General features: G+C 41.2%; 1 long non-coding RNA gene across 2 annotated transcripts in view; it reads right to left on the reverse strand.

The window, feature by feature from the left end:
- LOC132017527 (uncharacterized) overlaps positions 1 to 17,029 on the reverse strand; it is a 55,129-nt gene that overhangs the window by 18,552 nt on the left and 19,548 nt on the right. Inside the window, exons 2-3 of one of the 2 annotated variants that reach the window (XR_009404314.1) lie at positions 4,877 to 4,982; positions 4,255 to 4,323 (exon numbers count right to left, since the gene is read on the reverse strand). This is a non-coding gene — a long non-coding RNA (uncharacterized LOC132017527). Of the gene's footprint in view, positions 1 to 4,254; positions 4,324 to 4,876; positions 4,983 to 17,029 lie in introns of those variants that run through there. The other variant, XR_009404313.1, reaches the window with a different exon arrangement.

The raw sequence follows: 17,029 nt of genomic DNA on the forward strand, positions 1-17,029 counted from the left end.
CTTTCAAACGCCGCTCTCAACAATAATGAAGTCCATTTCTTCACATCCATTTCTGTGGGACTGCTGCCCACAGTTATAGCTGAACAAGGAGCCCGTCTCCAACCATCTTGCCTTTTCCCAATCCATTATGACCATCATGTTTTCATACATACAGAGCAAAGAATGGCACTCCTTTGCTATAAAATATTCAGTTTTCTTTTTTTTAACCCAAACTTTTTCCTTTTTTAAATTTTGTATTTATTTATTTGGGAGAGAGAGAGAGCAAGCACAAGACAGGTGGTAGGGGCAGAGAGAGAGGGGACGCAGACTCCTTGTTGAGCAGAGAGTCCAATGCAGGGCTCGATCCCAGAACTCTGGGATCATGACCTGAGCTGAAGGCAGACACTTAACCCAGTGAGCCAGCCAGGTGTTCTAAAAATATTCAGTAGTTTTCTATTTAAAACTTTCACCCTGGCCTTTAGAAATCCTGCAAGTTGATGAAGTTCATTCCCCTTAACATAATCAGTCCTTTGTCTTCATGTACGTTGTGTCTTCTGCATGAAGTATCCTTCTTAATTTCAACCCTCTTTCAAATGATCTCTCCAATTCCTGTTTCTTCAAGAAGCCATTCCACTAACCATATAGATATAGATAGAGACCGAGATCTGTATCTCCACAGATAAAACTGGCATCTCCTTTCTTGACCCTCAGTATTATATTGTGCTTTACTTACCATTCGTCTGCAATGGAATAAAACCATTGACCGACGTGCCTGGCTCCCTCACTGGATGTTGAGACTGTAGAGAAGAGGGACAGATTCTTGACCATCCTGTTAATCTGAGGGCCTGACCAGAGGCCCCTCCCCTGTTGTAGGAATTTGGTTAAGTGCTGCCTAAATACATGTTCAATAAATTATTACTGAGTTATTTTAGATCCCGAAGTTATACACACCGAAAACATGTATTCAATTAGACAGAGATTTTGCCACTAAAATCTAATCCAGCCATATTTATCTATCTCTTTTATGATAAAGAATTTGAATCATTGTCACCTAAGTTTAAAATGTCAACACCTAACTCCATGATGTGAGAGAGAAAAATAGAAGGGGAGGGAGGAGGTGGCGGGAGGAAGAGAGGTACAGCTGACTTACTGTCCTAAATTGGGGAGAAACATCAATTCCAAATATTGCTTTTTTACAAAAAGGTTTCTCCTCAAAAGCAGCTCAGAACAGCTGAGAGTAGGCTGGGTCTTCACCAGACTGATCATCTTTCTTCCCCAGGCAATAGTTTCAGCAGTGATGGAAGTGTTTGCTTTAGGTCCATCTCAGAGACTTTGCCCCTCTGGGTGCTCCCCTCTGTCCCATAGTGGGGTACGCCATGCCTTCGGCCAACATTGGCCGCACCAAAAACCCGGCTTGACTGTGTGTTGGACACTAGTCTTGAGCAGATCGGAGACACTTTATCGGCTTTCCCACTACATGTCTCTAGAAAAACCTATTTTTGCCAGCATTAAAAATCACCAGACCACATTTGAGCTACCGATTAGAAATTCTCCGTTCGTAATCCTCATAAACGCCTGATGCACTGAAATATATGCATAAACTTTCTTTTCTGAAGCCAGGAGAAACATCAGCTCATTAATTCACCCTCTTCCTTGAAGGACAGAACTCATGAAGGACAAACACACTCTTTGGAACACGCGAAAAGAATGCCCAGGCGTTGGAAAGGGGATTTTCTACAGAAAATGAGAGACCCCGCCTCCCCTGCAGCTGTCAGTTCCCACAGCTCTAGAAGAAGGCTGGTTGGCCAACTCATCACTCTTGACTTGCAGCCTTACCCTCCTGCGTCTTACCTCCTGGTTCTTACTCCTGCGTCTTACCTCCTGGTTCTTACTCCTGCGTCTTACCTTCTAGTTCTTATTCCTGACTCAGCCAACACCAGAGAGGCACTGGACCAAACAGTCAAGCAGGCAGGAGGACAACTACGGCTTTCTGTCCTGCCACAGCACAGACCACCCCGCCCGCTGCCCGGGCATCCGGGATCCTCGTACCGCCCCGTCCCTTGGCTTCCCACCCCGTCCTCCACCCCGTCCTCCACTCCAGACTCTGCTCCGCACACTGGATGCTTCAGTCCCACTATCCCAGAAGTCTCTGTCAGGGTGGAGATCTAGATCGATACTTTCGCTGTGCATCCCAAGCCCTTGAAGAGTGCCTGGGCCACGACAGGTGCATAGACAAACACTTGCTTGGTGAGGGAATGACACATCAGGAACCCAAACATCAGAGTGAGACGCTAAAGTGAGAGAAGAGGTCCCCTTCTGGGCCTGCCTAAGGAGCAAGAGGCGGCCCCAGCTGCGGTAGAAGGGGATGAGGTCACAGAGATGGCGCAGGTCCCTGGCCTAAGTGGCCTTAGTGGCCCTGCCCACTTCTGAAGGTCCTGGACGTGGCGGCAGAGGGAGGCCTGGCCATTGCAGGCAGCACTGCCACTGGGATCCTTAGTGTGGCTTCTTGGCTCCTCGTAGCCTTGGCCATCTGCTGAAGACTTCCAAGGCCAGAGAAATCCTTTACCCATGTGCTTTCATAAAATGGAAAAGATCAAAGATTCTCTTCTGTATAGAAACCACCTCGATATTCTTTAAAGGAAGGCCCACTAATTTTTATCAACAAGGAGCCCAGCCGATTCACCATCAGCGAATGGAAACACCGCAGTCTCTGCCAAGCTATCGCATTCCCTCTTTTACTATAAAAGCCGCCATATGATTGTGGTGTTTTAAAGGCAGTGAGCCATCTGTAAAAGGAAGCTTAAACAGCTTTCTAAACACTCTCTCCCTCCCCCAGAACATTTCAAGAGGGGGCTGTCTTTGCTCTTGGGAGTTTTCTTTCTTCCTCTTCAAAAAAAAAATACGGGTAATATTTTTCTGCTTAAAAGAAGAGAGGCTTGTTGCATGGAGGCCAGAACTGTAAGGGGAGAAAACACACCAGAGAGTGTTAGAGCTCAAATGCCATCAGGAGGGGCTCCGTGAAACACCGTCGGCCACCTGAAGTCCACATTAGAGCACCCGTTACAGTGAAATTACAATGTATCAGACAGAATGCTGCCCCCCCCCCACCCCGCAGTGAGCCCAGTGAGACTGGAGCCCCCGGAAGGAACAGCACAGGGAGACATTCTGAAGGACTAGCCCCACTACTTAAAATTCAAAATATGATGGACACCCAGAGGGTGCAGTTTTTAAGAAAGTCAATGAATTTCTCAGCACTTCTGAAAAATATCTACTGAGGATCATCCCATGGAAATCTATATGTTCTGAATAAGCCCAGCAATAAACCTATTGAGTATGCATGGAAACCATGTCCTCTCTGAAGAGCTGTATGGTTTCTCATCTTCAGAAACACCAGCTCTTGAATCAATGGTGCAATACATTTTCAGAGAAATTGCTGGACCATGTGCTTCTTACTGGCATAACCCACCCCATGGCCATAGTGGTCTCCATATCCCAGGACAGAGGTTGGTGTATTTATTGAATTAATAAATCAATTTGGTGTTTAATTGGAAATTTGAAATCTAAACCACTGGGTTACTAATTAAATGGATGATTTTATTAAATATCTATTTTATTCTTTTTTTAATTCATTAGTTTGCTTTTCGGACTCTGATTGGCATCTAATCCCACTTCCTAGTTGATGGGAGAATATCTAATATATAACCAAGGCCAACCCCTTTAGGGCAGACGCTCCAAGAACACAATAATTTGGTTTCCAATTGTCAGTATGACCACTGGTCAAAGATACCTTCCCCTGGGGCGTCTGGGTGGCTCAGTCATTAAGCGGCTGCCTTTGGCTCAGGTCATGATCCCAGGGTCCTGGGATAGAGCCCCATATCGGGCTCCCTGCTCCGCAGGAAGCCTGCTTCTCCCTCTCCCTCTGCTGCTCCTCCTGCTTGTGATCCCTCTCTGGCTGTGTCTCTCTCTGTCAAATTAATCTCACAAAACAAACTGAGGGTTGCCGGGGGGAGGGGGTTTGGGAGAAGGGGGTGGGATTATGGACATTGGGGAGGGTATGTGCTTTGGTGAGTGCTGTGAAGTGTGTAAACCTGGTGATTCACAGACCTGTACCCCTGGGGATAAAAATATATGTTTATAAAAAATAAAAAATTATATTTAAAAAAATAAAAATAAATAAATAAAATCTTAAAAAAAAAAAAATGATACCTCTCCCTAAGTCAAAAGCAACCTTTCAAATGAGGCCAAATACTCCAATAGAGAGGTAAACCATGTCTGGTGATTTTCTGTTTATTTCTTCTTTTCCTTTTCTCTGTGCTGTATAATTCCATAATTGCTTTTGCTGACCTGAAAAAATGTAACATGTAAAGGTTTCATTTGAAAATGTTTTTTGGGGGCACTTAAATATAAAAGTTTCATTTCAATTTTTTTTCTTGGAGCACCTGGGGGGCTCAGTCAGTAGAATGTCTGCCTTCGTCTAGGGTCATAATTCCAGGGTTCCTGGGATTGAGCCCCACGTTGGGGTCCTTGCTCAAAGGGGAGCCTGCTTCTCCCTCTCCCTCTGCTGCTCACTCTGCTATATGTACTCTCTCTGTCAAATAAATAAATACATAAATAAAATCTTTTTTAAAAATTAATTTTTTCTTTATATTTCTAAATGCGACCCTTACACAGAGAACTTGAGATGTCAACCCAAGGAAGTACAAACATAATTTGAGTGAGAAAATAATGTGCCTCAGCTGCCTGTCTGTGGAAGAGCTTAAACGCAGAGCTGTACACGTTAGTCGACCGTGCTAGATGGGACCACACCAGGCTACAGTTACTTTCTTTATTCTTTCCTGTAATCTGCTTTGCTCACAATACAAGAGGAGATAGCAAGTGACAATACGAGGTGACTCACGGAGCAGGGAAGCAGTCAATCAGCTGTTGCATTGTTCCTGAGCATGTGTCCCTTGGAAGATGTGGGAATGAGCAGGTCATATTGTTCCCCATCAAGGGAAAACAATCTGTAACAGAGACAGGAGAAAACATACCGAAAAATGCAGAGAAAGAGATAAAGCAATGAACAGGGTGCACAGCCCCTGAGCTGTCTGACCCCACTGGGAGGCCCATCCAGGGGTCAGGGGATCGCCCACAGCAGCCCCCAAATCCATCCCAAGCCCAGCTGTGCTTTCAGCTCCTCCATGGCCATGGTCCACCAGACTCAGCAATGAAGATAATTTTGAGCCTTATAGTTGTCTGGGACTTAAGGGCAGTGGAGAGAGTCTAGAAATTTCCCTGTGACTTGGTGTCTCCTTCCCTGGACAGGCTGGGGAACTTGGAGCAAGAGAATGCAGAGACTATGAGCTCCCATCTTCCCTGCGTCCTCGGAGAGGGTCCTGGCCATGTCTCAGCGCCCTCGGGAAGGAGATGGGCTGCCGGTGAGAGACAAACATCTCCAGGTAGCCTGGGACAGCTGGGGTTAAACTGCTCAGAACAAGACCTGGCCCATCACAGACTCAGTAAATACTCATCATCACCACCACGCAGATGTTTGCCTCAGGGTCGTAGTTACGCGGGCTTTATAAAAGTGTTCAGATACAAACTTTCCTTTTCAGAGAGATCGTACCCACTAAACGTCCAGCCAGCTGTGGCTGAGCATAAACTCATACGTAGCCCACGCTGAGTAGTAAGGCTTTTCAAACTAACTTCCAACCTAATGTTTAATTTTTGATAAGGGAAACAAAGGCAAGAAAAATCCGGCTTAAATTAAATTAAATCTCCTTACAGCTTTGCAGCCCACAGCCCGCTTAATGCTGCCCGAAACACACAGAGCATGACCTTCCTCCAGAGCCCATGATGGCCTTAACATTGGTATTTTGCTAGAGACTACAACTAACCTTACCGTCACAGCACCTGACCCTCAAGGTCTTGAAAGCCTTGCTTCCACATTCCCGCGATCCCGCGAGACTTACGCTCTCCCCAAGCACACTAATTACAAACTATATAATCAATCACGCCTCCCAATCCCAGAGCAGCTCTTTCCACCCACAGGTCCTGTTCCCAGGCTATAATAAAATCATCTTTTTTGCACCAAAAACATCTCAAGAATTCTTGGCTGTCACCCTTGAACCCAAACTTCAAAACACATCCATTTTCTTAATTACACTTCCTCTCTAGTTTCATTTGTTGTAAGACTGCAGAATGTGCCACGGAGAAGGTGCAACAGGGGTTCGTTGACTGTACTGTCATCGGTAAGGCTCCCAGTCACGGTAGGTTATTAGTAGTTAAGTTCAGGGGAGCAAACATTCTGTGAATTTTCAATACACAGTGGAGTGGGGGTCATCATCCCTAACACTGCATTGTTCAAGGGTCAGCTGTATTTTACAAGTGGTGCACTGAGAACCTAGGTCACGCAAGCAAGCTATTTTAAGGTAAGTTAAGTCACATCGAATCCACTAGGTCTTTCTTTCCACCTTCAGAACTAAAGCACACAGGTTCTGGGGCCAGATTGCCAAGTTTTGATTTCTGGGTCCACCACTTATTAGCTGTGTGTCCTTGGGCAACTTACTTAACTACTCTGTGCCCCCAGTTTCCTCCAGTGGAGTTAAATTCCTAGCCACCTCAGAGGATTATCAGGGACTGAAGGATTCAATTTATGCAGTGGGTAATGTTCTATCAATTTCTTCTATAAGTTTATTTAAATACCTGCTATGCAGATAGATTTGTCATGTAAAAGTTTAATGATCCACACGTTTTCTATCCCTTTGACTATTTTGAGGTTTCAGGATTACGTGGGAAAGAACATGATTTTCGTACCTACTTGGTTAATCATTGCTTGTATCATTAAGATTGCTCTTATTTACCCTTCTTCATGCTTTTCCCTCTTTTTCCTGAGGTAGATCATATTGCTCTCTTTAAAATAATGCCTTTTTGGTTTCTCTTTTGCCCTTTCTATGTTTTTGACCCCTTCCAGATCCCTGTGTTTTAGGTGCATAGCTCTTGCAAATAGCATGTCGCTGGATTTCTTTATTCTGAGAAAACTTGTCTTTAATAGGACATTGAACCCACTTAAATTATTGAATTGATCTCTAAATACATGACCTGCTTTGTTCCTGTTATAATGGGGTTTTCTCCTTCATTATTCTGTAACTGGTTACTTTTTCTGCATAGGAGTGTTATTGATTTTTGTGTGTAAAATTCAGATCCTACTACCCCGATGGATTCTTTTGTGATTTGAGATAGTTTTATTGTTGCCTTTCTCGGGCGTGCAGGGCTTGCCATCATACAGCTATTAGTACCAGTCTCCCTTGTATTCTGTCCTATGCCCTAATTGTAATCCCTGCTTACTTGCATCAGCTTTCCTAACAAGCTTAGTATCCTCGCTTTGTTCCTGACCATGAAGGCGATGCCCCTCATCTCCCCAAGGGTCCGGCCTTAATACTGAGGTATTTATATGCTACAATGTTAAAAATGTATCCATCCATGCCTATTTTCTTGGAAGTTTTTGATAGGACAGATGTTGAATTTTTCCAAAGTGTTTTTAAATTCATTTGGAAACAATCATATGATTTATTTTTGTTAGATCCAATAGCATGGAGAATTGTATTAATAGATTTCCTAATGCTAAATCAGATTCGCATTCAAGGTAAAAATTCCCCTTAGTCATGGTGTCCTTCTTGTCTTAATTTTTTCAATATTTACTAATACTTGTGTTTTTGCATTGATATTAACAAGCAACAACAATCTACATTTTCTTTTTGGTGTATTTATTTGTATCTAATATTGATTCATAAAATGAATTTAAAAGTCTTGACTCACTTTCTATGGTCTGAAACAATGTTTTTAAATTTGAGATTATCTGGTCTAATATTTGGTAGACCCCCTCTGTGATAGCATCTGGGGCTAGTGAATTTTGCAGGCTGATACCGTGATAACCTTCTGCTTCTTCTGTGGGAACTGGTTTAAGTTTTTTATTTGTAATGGGATCAGTTTTATTTTCCTAAAAGATTATTAATTTCACTGAGGTTTTCAAATGTATTTGCACAGTCCTGTAAAAAAAATTAGGTTGTCGTTTCCAATTTTCCCTCTATCAATAGATACTTCACGTATTTGTGTTTTCTCCTTTATCTTGATGAACTCGGCTAGTAGATTTTCTTTTTTTTTTTTCTTTCTTTAAAAATACCTTCAAGAAAATCTTCAAAGTACCAAGATTTTGAGTTATTAATTTGATCTGACATTTTCTGTTCTGTACCGCATTAGGTTTTTTCCCTTTATTTTTAATATTTTTATTATGTTTTGCTCTATTCACTTCTTACTTTGAATAATATTTCAAATTCCTAATTCAATCCTTTTATTTTCACTCGTATGCTTTTATTGCTACAGCTATTTATTTAAGACTATGAATTTTCATCTAGTCCCTGCTTTAAGTGTATTCCATTGATTCTAAAATGTAAATTCTTTTTTTCCCAGAAATTCTTAAATTTCAATTCATATTTCCCCTTTCTTCCTGGAGTTGCTTAACAGAAGGCTTTAAATTTCCAAATGAAAAGAATTGGGGAAGTTCTCTTTTTTATACTTCCTTTTTTAATTTCTAGGTTGTTTTTAATATTTTGGTCTAGCTTGTTTATGATATATTTATTATATGGGATTTACTAATGCTTTTTTGATAATCTGATATATAATAATATATAATTTTTGAATGGTTTATATGCAACTGTGAGGGAGTTGTCTTCTTTATTTTCAGGATGAAGTTACATATAAACATTATATACTTTCTTTTAGATACTCTATAGATTCTTTATATTCTTACCTATTAAGGCATTTGACCTCTCTTATACTTTCAATGTTAATATATGTTTCTCCTTCTATCTCCTGCAGTTTCTGCTTTATGTGAATAGTGACCATTTGATACATAGATATCCGTATCTTCATTGTAAGTTTTGACTCTTCAGATTATACAATATCTTCTTTTAATGCTCTTTTGCCTGAATTCTCCTATTGAAATCAGAATTATATCACCAATCTTCTCATTGTTTCCTTCTGCCTGGTATACTTTTCTCATCTCTTTATTTTTAGCTTTTTGACTCAATGAATTTTAGGTATGTCTTTCTTTATAGCATAGAGCTAAGTTTTATGTTGTGTGCTACTGTGAAAATAGTTCTCTCTCTCCCCCTCTTTTTTTTTTTTTTGATAGTTCTCTTTTAATAGGTGAGTTAAGCCCATTCATCTTTTATTGATATGATTGACTTGTTGGTTTCCAACCTGTCATAAAATTTTCTGTTATAATAACTCTATGTATCAGGTCATATTAACTATGTCTCTTTACATGGTGATCATCTCTGTTAGTATTTTTCAAGTTCTTTTGGTACTTTTGGAATTGCTAACTTTTTGTTCTAGTTGTTAAATGCATGTTTATATTTCTTATAGCAGTTCTAAGTTACATTTTAGTGAGGATTAACTAGCAGCGTCACTATCTTAGTGAGGTTTAACTAGCAGTGTCATCTGTCTCACACCCATTTTGTAAAGATTTGTTGATGTTCTCATTCTATTTTCCCCTCTGTCTCTTCCTTTACTTGCACTTTCTATATGACAACATAGAACATTCTTGGTTTAATCTTGGCTTATCAGTTAAAGTATTGAATTATCAGCATTCCTTTGTTCCTGTCGCCGGCCAGAAGTCTGTCATCCTCTAGCCGGGGTCTCCTGGGCTCATGATCATGGGGCTCCCTAAGCTCTTACATACATGTTCACAGTCTGTTCCTAAAGCCTTACACTTTGAGGACAGTGTGGTTCTCAAGCCTGCCCAGCTCCTTCAACCATTTAAGTAAGTTTGTTTTGGAAAGTCTCGATGTATGCTTTGAATAGGCTAGGTCTCAGGTTTAGCCATTTTGGTTCAGTTTTCCCAGAAAAACAACAGCCCCTTCCACTATATACATTTATGCGTTTTCTCTTTTTTTCCAGAATATTGGAAATTAGAGTATTATTTTAACTAGAAAGTAGAGTATTATTTTAAATATTCATCATTTTCTTTTATCTTGTTTTACTTCCTCAAGAATTCTGATTCTATCTATTTTCTGTCTTCCATTTCGACCACCTTCCCTCTAATCATTTTTACTTTTGTTTATGTAATGTTCATCTTCTTAGTTGTTTTTCTATTTTCCTCTAATTGTTCTTATTAAATTTTCATTTTACTTGATTCACCCTAGGACATCAAATAATTTTTCTTTACTTCTTTGATGGATTTTGCCTTTATTTTTTCCATTAAAAAGTTTCTATTAACTCTGGTCTCACACACACAGATTATATATGTTCAGTTTATTTATGTTCAAATTATACCTATCCAGATTTTATATATATATATAAAATCCATGTGTGTGTATTATACACACACCTATATGTATATAAAGACTATATATACATATACATATTCAGGTTACATACTTACATATAATTAGATTATATATTCAGAATTTTTGTATATATATAAATAAATATATATTTGATCTCAAAGGCTTGTTTGAGAGGTTTGGGAGTATTTTTAGAAATGGGGGAAGGGCAAACGGAAACGGAGAATCCTTAGCAGGAACCCAGCACGGGGCTCCTTCTCACAACCCTGAGATCATGACCTGAACCAAAATCAAGAGCTGGACAATTAACTCACTGCACCAGCCAGGCGCCCAAGAGTCTTTATTTCTGTTTGGAGTATTCTATTCCTTCTCTTTTGCTTCATGGTTGTTTTGAGGGGGGAGAACTTTTATCAGTGGAAAGGTTATGATTTGCATTTTTTTTTTTAGAGAAACTTTATATGAAGTTGCTTTGCATTTTTTTTTTTTAGAGAAACTTTACATGAAGTTGCTTTTTTTTTTTTTTTTTTCATTCCTAGTCATTTATGGATGGGTTCATCATTAGAAACTTCTTCCATCAGCTCAGTAAAGCCAAGCTTATTATGTGGTGATTTTGGTATTGGTAGCAGAGGGAGTGGAGCATCTGGTTTCTCTGTTTCTGCAAATTCCTTATTTTCCTTCTCTCTCTCCCCTGACATATCTCTGAGAGGCACCCCCCCCCCACCAACAGATCTCATTCTCTCCAAGAGACAGTGTTTCCCTAAAGCCACAGAGTCAGTGCTGTACATTTTCCGATCCCTAACCGTGCAGCCAGGCTCTGACCAAGGTTGAGCAGGGTAGACTCAATGTCAGACTTTCTCTGAGAGTGATTTCCCCTGTATGTAATGTTGGTTCCCACTCTCCTCTCCCATTGTTCGTGGGTCTCTGATCCCTCCTTCCCCCAGGTTCTGCCCCTGATGCCTTGTAACTGTGATGGAAACTCTTTTGGAATTTGACATTTTCTTCTTTAGGCAACTGAAATCTTTGGTATTCTCTACCTCCCAGCAATTAGGGTGGTGGGGCTTATGTGCGACTTTACTTACATTCCCTGAGGACTCCTGTTTCTGGGAAGATGTGTGAAGAATTTCTGGCTCAGGTCATTCCCATTATTCACCTAACACAAGAGCTCACCCATTTCATTATCTGATGACATTTACTTCCCCTCAAGAGTAGACCTTTCCATTGTCACTCCTTTGCGGACATTCTGTCTTTTCTCTTTGGTAGCTCTTCAGGTATCTGTCCCTATATTTGATGGTCCATGTTTTTCAAATAATGTACCTCTGACTAAGTTTGGTTTTGTGAGCTACAACTGAGCCTTATTGTGTTTCATCATACTCGAGATTCATCTCTGTTTTCAATTCCAGAAAATTTTCTTTGGTGTGGCTTTATTATCTAGTTCTGGAGCCCTTCCTTATTTGATACGTGATCAAACTTCAATTTCTACCCAGTGTCCATTTCCCCTTCTTGCTAGTAATAAAAATCTCAACTTTTGTTTTTGCATCCTAGGACAATGGCCATATCAGTAAATTCTGGCCAACAAGCAGGGAACTTGAAGAACTTTCACTTCTGTTATCAGTTATACTGATGTATTGTAAGGGGTTAATAATGCAAGCTGATTAGAAGGCACTTATTTCCAAAATAACCATTCATATATAATTTCAAGTATCAGTAGCAAATATTCCTTCAGCATCTCTTCAAATTGTAGTATATATTATCTTCTGATTTACATGTAAAACAACTGGGATAACATGAATTAGTATGACCATAATCTAGAGGACAATATGCCAAGTCACAGACCTAGGGAAACAGCTTTGCATCTGAAGAGGTACCAGATCGTAAGTATATCCCAGCTCTGCCATCTGCTGCTTGTGTGACCTTGGCATGTTCAATCCAAGTCTCTCTTAGTTTCTTTAGTTGTTAAATGGGGCTATTTTAGAAGAATCAGTAATGATGGTGCCTCGCATAGCTCCTGAAACACATCAGGCAAGATTAAACATTGGGTCTGTGTGATGCTTCTCATTGTGTAGTTCATCGAACTTTTAAAATCCCTACACTCTAGTGGTGATGATCGGATGTGCAAACATCTCAGAGCCATGGTAAAGCTCTGAGAGCTTCACAGCTCTAGTGTAACATACTTGGTTCAGCCAGGAACAAGTGAGCCGGCTAGTGGCCCAAAGAAACGCAGCTCACCTTGCTCTTCCAACCTCCTCCCTGTGCTCTGCACTAGCGCTGCTCACCCAGACTCAGATCATGTACTCAATTGTTTTTTTTTTACTTTATAAAAAATTATTTATTTATTTGAGAGAGAGAGAGAGAGAGAGAGATGGTGGAGGGGAAGGAGAGGCAGAGAGGGAGGAAGAGAGAGAATCCTCAAGCAGACTCCCCACTAAGGATGAAGGGTTTGATCTCGCAATCCTGAGATCATGACCTGAGCTGAAACCAAGAATCAGACGCTTAACCGATGGAGCCGCCCAGGCTCCCCTAAAGACCTGGTATTTTAAACATGATCCTTCCATGTTTGTTGTACTTTAAATAGCACATGGGTCTCATTCTTCAGTTATCTTGTTCTGCTTTATGAAGTCAATACAGGAAACATCTATAAATGCCCAGTGTATATAATTACATATACATTATAATATTTAATATATATATTATATGTATATATATATACACACACACAAACATACATACATAGCAGTAAAGAGTCTCATTCACATCGGCAACAGGTGTTTGCATAATTCACTTCAAGAAAAGAAAGAAGCCAAGGTCTCCATTAGCATTAAAGATTGAACGTGTTCACTTGTTTATTTTATTGCATCAGACTTAATGTTGCTGCCCAACTTGTACCTTACTTTGAAACATCAGCATCATTCTGCAAATAGCCCAGCTGCTGCTGGGGTCTTCAAGAGACACTGTGATACAGACAAGGAGACAAGTGGAAATGAAATGAGCATGGCTGTTCTCTTCTTTGCCAGAGCATTTCAAGTTTTTATCTTTGCTCCTCTTCCTGTTTTAGAATCTCTTGTGCAGCTTCCTTCTCATTCCAAAACGGACACATCACAAATGGGAAATTAGTGGGCAACAGATAAGGACTTGCTAATGATGTGACTACTAGGTGGTAAGATTAGGAGCCTGTAATTTAAAGCAATCACTGACGAAGCTTTCCAATTCATAAAGGGCAGAAAAAGAGTGCATTTGTGCTGACAGAATCAGTTTCTGTTCTCATCTGCAGTTATCCACAGACAACGCTGCTTCCTTTGCACATGTGTCTTGACTATTAAAATGTGCAAGTGTATTTAGCTGAGAATTAGTCATTAGTATAAAACTAGAACACAGAGGCAGAGTGCACACACCAAACACTACCATACAATAACATAATTATCTTATTATAAACAGAGTTGCTGTGGAATGTTAGATTTTTCTGACCAGGAATGGCCCTGAAAACACCTTAGTTCAACCATCATATGCCCCAGCCATAATTTATTTTGTAGTGCCATCTTGCTTCTGACCTATGCTGTGAAATGCTCCTTTTATTCTCAATTCTGGGGCATAGAGACCACAGAACAAAAGCTCCAGGGACTGGATTGAAACTAACCCAGCCTTCCGGAGGCCAGACCAGCAGATTACAATGCAGAATGCCAATGTGTTGGTTTATAATGATGAGAAAACAGACAATTTTCTGATGACCAGCATATGTACACTCAGGTCCAAGAAACGTCTTGTCCCAGAAGTGAGCTTAGAAGACAGAATTGAATGCATTCCTCGACAGGCACAAAGGATAGATGAAAATAATACATACATTTAATTCTGCATTTTAAGGCATTTTTAATTGCATTTAAGACATTTTAAAGCATGGTATGAAAATGCTACAATATAAAAAGAGACACTATAAGAAATAATGGTGTTAAAGTCCATGATTAGACATGCATTTGGCTTGTATTAAAAAAGAAAATATCTAAAAGTCAAGTAAAAAGAGATTCCTCAGTAAGTTTCAAGGACTTCCCATAAAAATTAAAACCAAACAAAAAATGCGATATTTTTATCTTTGATTTTTCTGTCCTACTTCTCCAACATCTATGGCACCAGAGCCATGGAGGATGGTAAAGTTTTAAAAATTTTACAGAAACTTCAATAATATTTTTTTTTCCTGAAACCTGTGTATTTTTGGCATCTTATTACAATTTTACCATCAGAAGAGTCCCTAAGCTACTGGGAAGTAAAATTAAAGGTCCCTTTTATCATGCAATAGACATGATTGCTCCAAGTAAACAACAACAAATGCCTAGAACATCCTAAGACACAATTTGGTGAACGAGCCACCCTTTCCTCACTGATGCGCAGCACTGATTTTGTTTAAAGATTATTTATTTATTTATTTATTTATTTATTTATTTATTTGACAGAGAGGAAGACAGACGCTTAGCGACTGGAACCTCCCGCCCCCTCTCCGCCGGCGTCCCTCCAGCACTGATTTTAATACGTACTTCATTCTTGTATTGCTCTAGATCCTCACCAGCCCACGATGTTTTTAATATTGTGGTTTTAAAGTACTTCTTGGAACCGTGTGAGAGAAAGGCTACCTCCGAGCCGGGCAGGGTCACCCTGCTGACCTCTGGGGGTGCTCAGAGCGTCGTCCTGACAATTGGCCAAGAGAAGGATGAGGTGGGTTGGCTCGACGCTTTGTCATGGGCTGTTGAAGGCTGGGACCTTCCCTGGAGACGCGTGTCTGTTTTGCTCCGGGGCCTGTCGTGGAGGTTGTGCACCTGCCTTCCCAGGCTACACTCTCTGGCTTGAGCTGGGCGCCAGTGGGTATAAAAGACGCCTTTGCTGGGGCGCCTGGGTGTTTTCGTAGTTCGAGTGTCTGTCTCTTGATTTCATCTCAGGTCATGATCCCGGGGTCATGAGATCCACCCTGTGTCAGGCTCCGTGCTCAGAGGGGAATCTGCCTGAGGACTGGCTCTCTCCATCTCCCCTCCCCCAACCCGTGCATGCCCTCAAGAGCACTCCCTCTCTCTAAAATATATAAATGAATCTTTTTTTTTTTTTTTTAGATGCCTTCAGTGCACCTCCACCTGGTCTCCTCTGACACTGAGTGGTATTTGCCAGGGGTTCCCAAAGCACATCCCATGAAAGTGGGAATGCGGTGGGGGACGGAAGGTAGCAGCAGCGGGTGTGTCTTCACAGCCCTGTGGCCATGAGCAGCAGCCCTTTCTCCACCTCGAGGCATTCTTCATCTTTACATATATGAGTGGACCCTACAGAGCCTGGAAGTCCTTCCAGTTATCCTACCCAGGGTAATCAGGGCGATGTCTCATATGGCAAGGGACCCCATTATTAACCTACAAATATATCTTTGTTTGCAAGCACTTCTCCAGTATAAACTTCAGATAAAGTCTTGTCCGATTCTAAGAGAAAGAGCATTAAGGTTTGGGTTGCAGTTTTGCTAAATATATAGGTCTACTTGCTGAGTCAGAAGCAACAGTTTCACAGTATTTCCAACTTTCTTTCCTGCCTTTCAGTATAAAAGGGAGGAACATGTACACAACAGTCAAAGATAAAGCCAAACAGTAGGACACATAGGCAAGCAAGAAAAACGGAGACAGAAAATGTCGGTTGCTATAAAGGGCAACTTTAAGGGCACCACGAGACGATTTTAAAAGCCGACATTTATTATTGACCCCATCCAGTCACTGTTCTAAGCGCTTTGCATGTAAGAACTTAATTCTCACAACAACCTATGAGGTATGAATAGAAGATTGATGATAGATAGATGATAAAGATAGATAGATAGATAATAGATGACAGATATCTACTTCTCAGATAAGGAAACAGACAGAGCAGTTAAGTAACTTGCTCAAGGTCCAACGTGAAGAGACAGTCTTCAGATGCAGGGAGTGTGACCCCAGAGCTGGGGTTCTTAACCACTCCTCTAGACTTGAATGCAAGTAAGCTAAGAGTAGTCTGGGACAGAAAAAGTCAGCATGAAGGAGTTAACCCTGCTTCTGTGGTGTGTGTGTGTCTGTTGCAGGCACACTTTCTTGTGCTAGAGGGAAGTGCAGGATTTCTGGAGAGAAACATTTCATGTGGTTGCAAAGGCCTGGATTCGCCCCCATAGGCCCAGTCGGGACAGGACTCCTCTCCACACCCATCTTTAGCTCCATGTGCTGGAGGATTCAGAAGGGAATGGAAACCAGCTGCATTCAGAGAGGGGAACCCAAGGACACTGAGTTAGGGGAGTGTTCCTGGGGGGGCATGCAGCCAGCCCTCTCAGCACATACTGAAAAACCCAAACCTTGTCAGGAACCAGTTCCTAAACCTGCATATCCAAGGAAGCTTGACCATGGACCTAAGCAAAGGCCAAGAAGTGTCTGCATGTCTGTAAGGGCCTGAGACATGCACCCTCCTGCTCATCAGGCAAACCCCCGAGATGGTGGAGGTAAGTTCGGGAGAACCTGGAGGTAACTGATCTTAAGAGGAGGGATGATTCCCTGACAATTGTTAAGCTTTGTTCTTAAGTCAGGTGGAACCGGAAGAACAGCAAGACGTCTGCGTGTCACCATCGGGACCAGTGGCATTTCCATGCTCTGGACATCTGGAAAGAAATACCTGTGCCTCTCTCACTCGGAAAGGGGTTATATGGTATTCACACATGCTTGCTTCCTCCATTGTTCTCCTGGAAAGTGGGCACA

Source organism: Mustela nigripes, chromosome 5 (genome assembly GCF_022355385.1).
Source record: "Mustela nigripes isolate SB6536 chromosome 5, MUSNIG.SB6536, whole genome shotgun sequence".
Taxonomy (NCBI): domain Eukaryota; kingdom Metazoa; phylum Chordata; class Mammalia; order Carnivora; family Mustelidae; genus Mustela; species Mustela nigripes.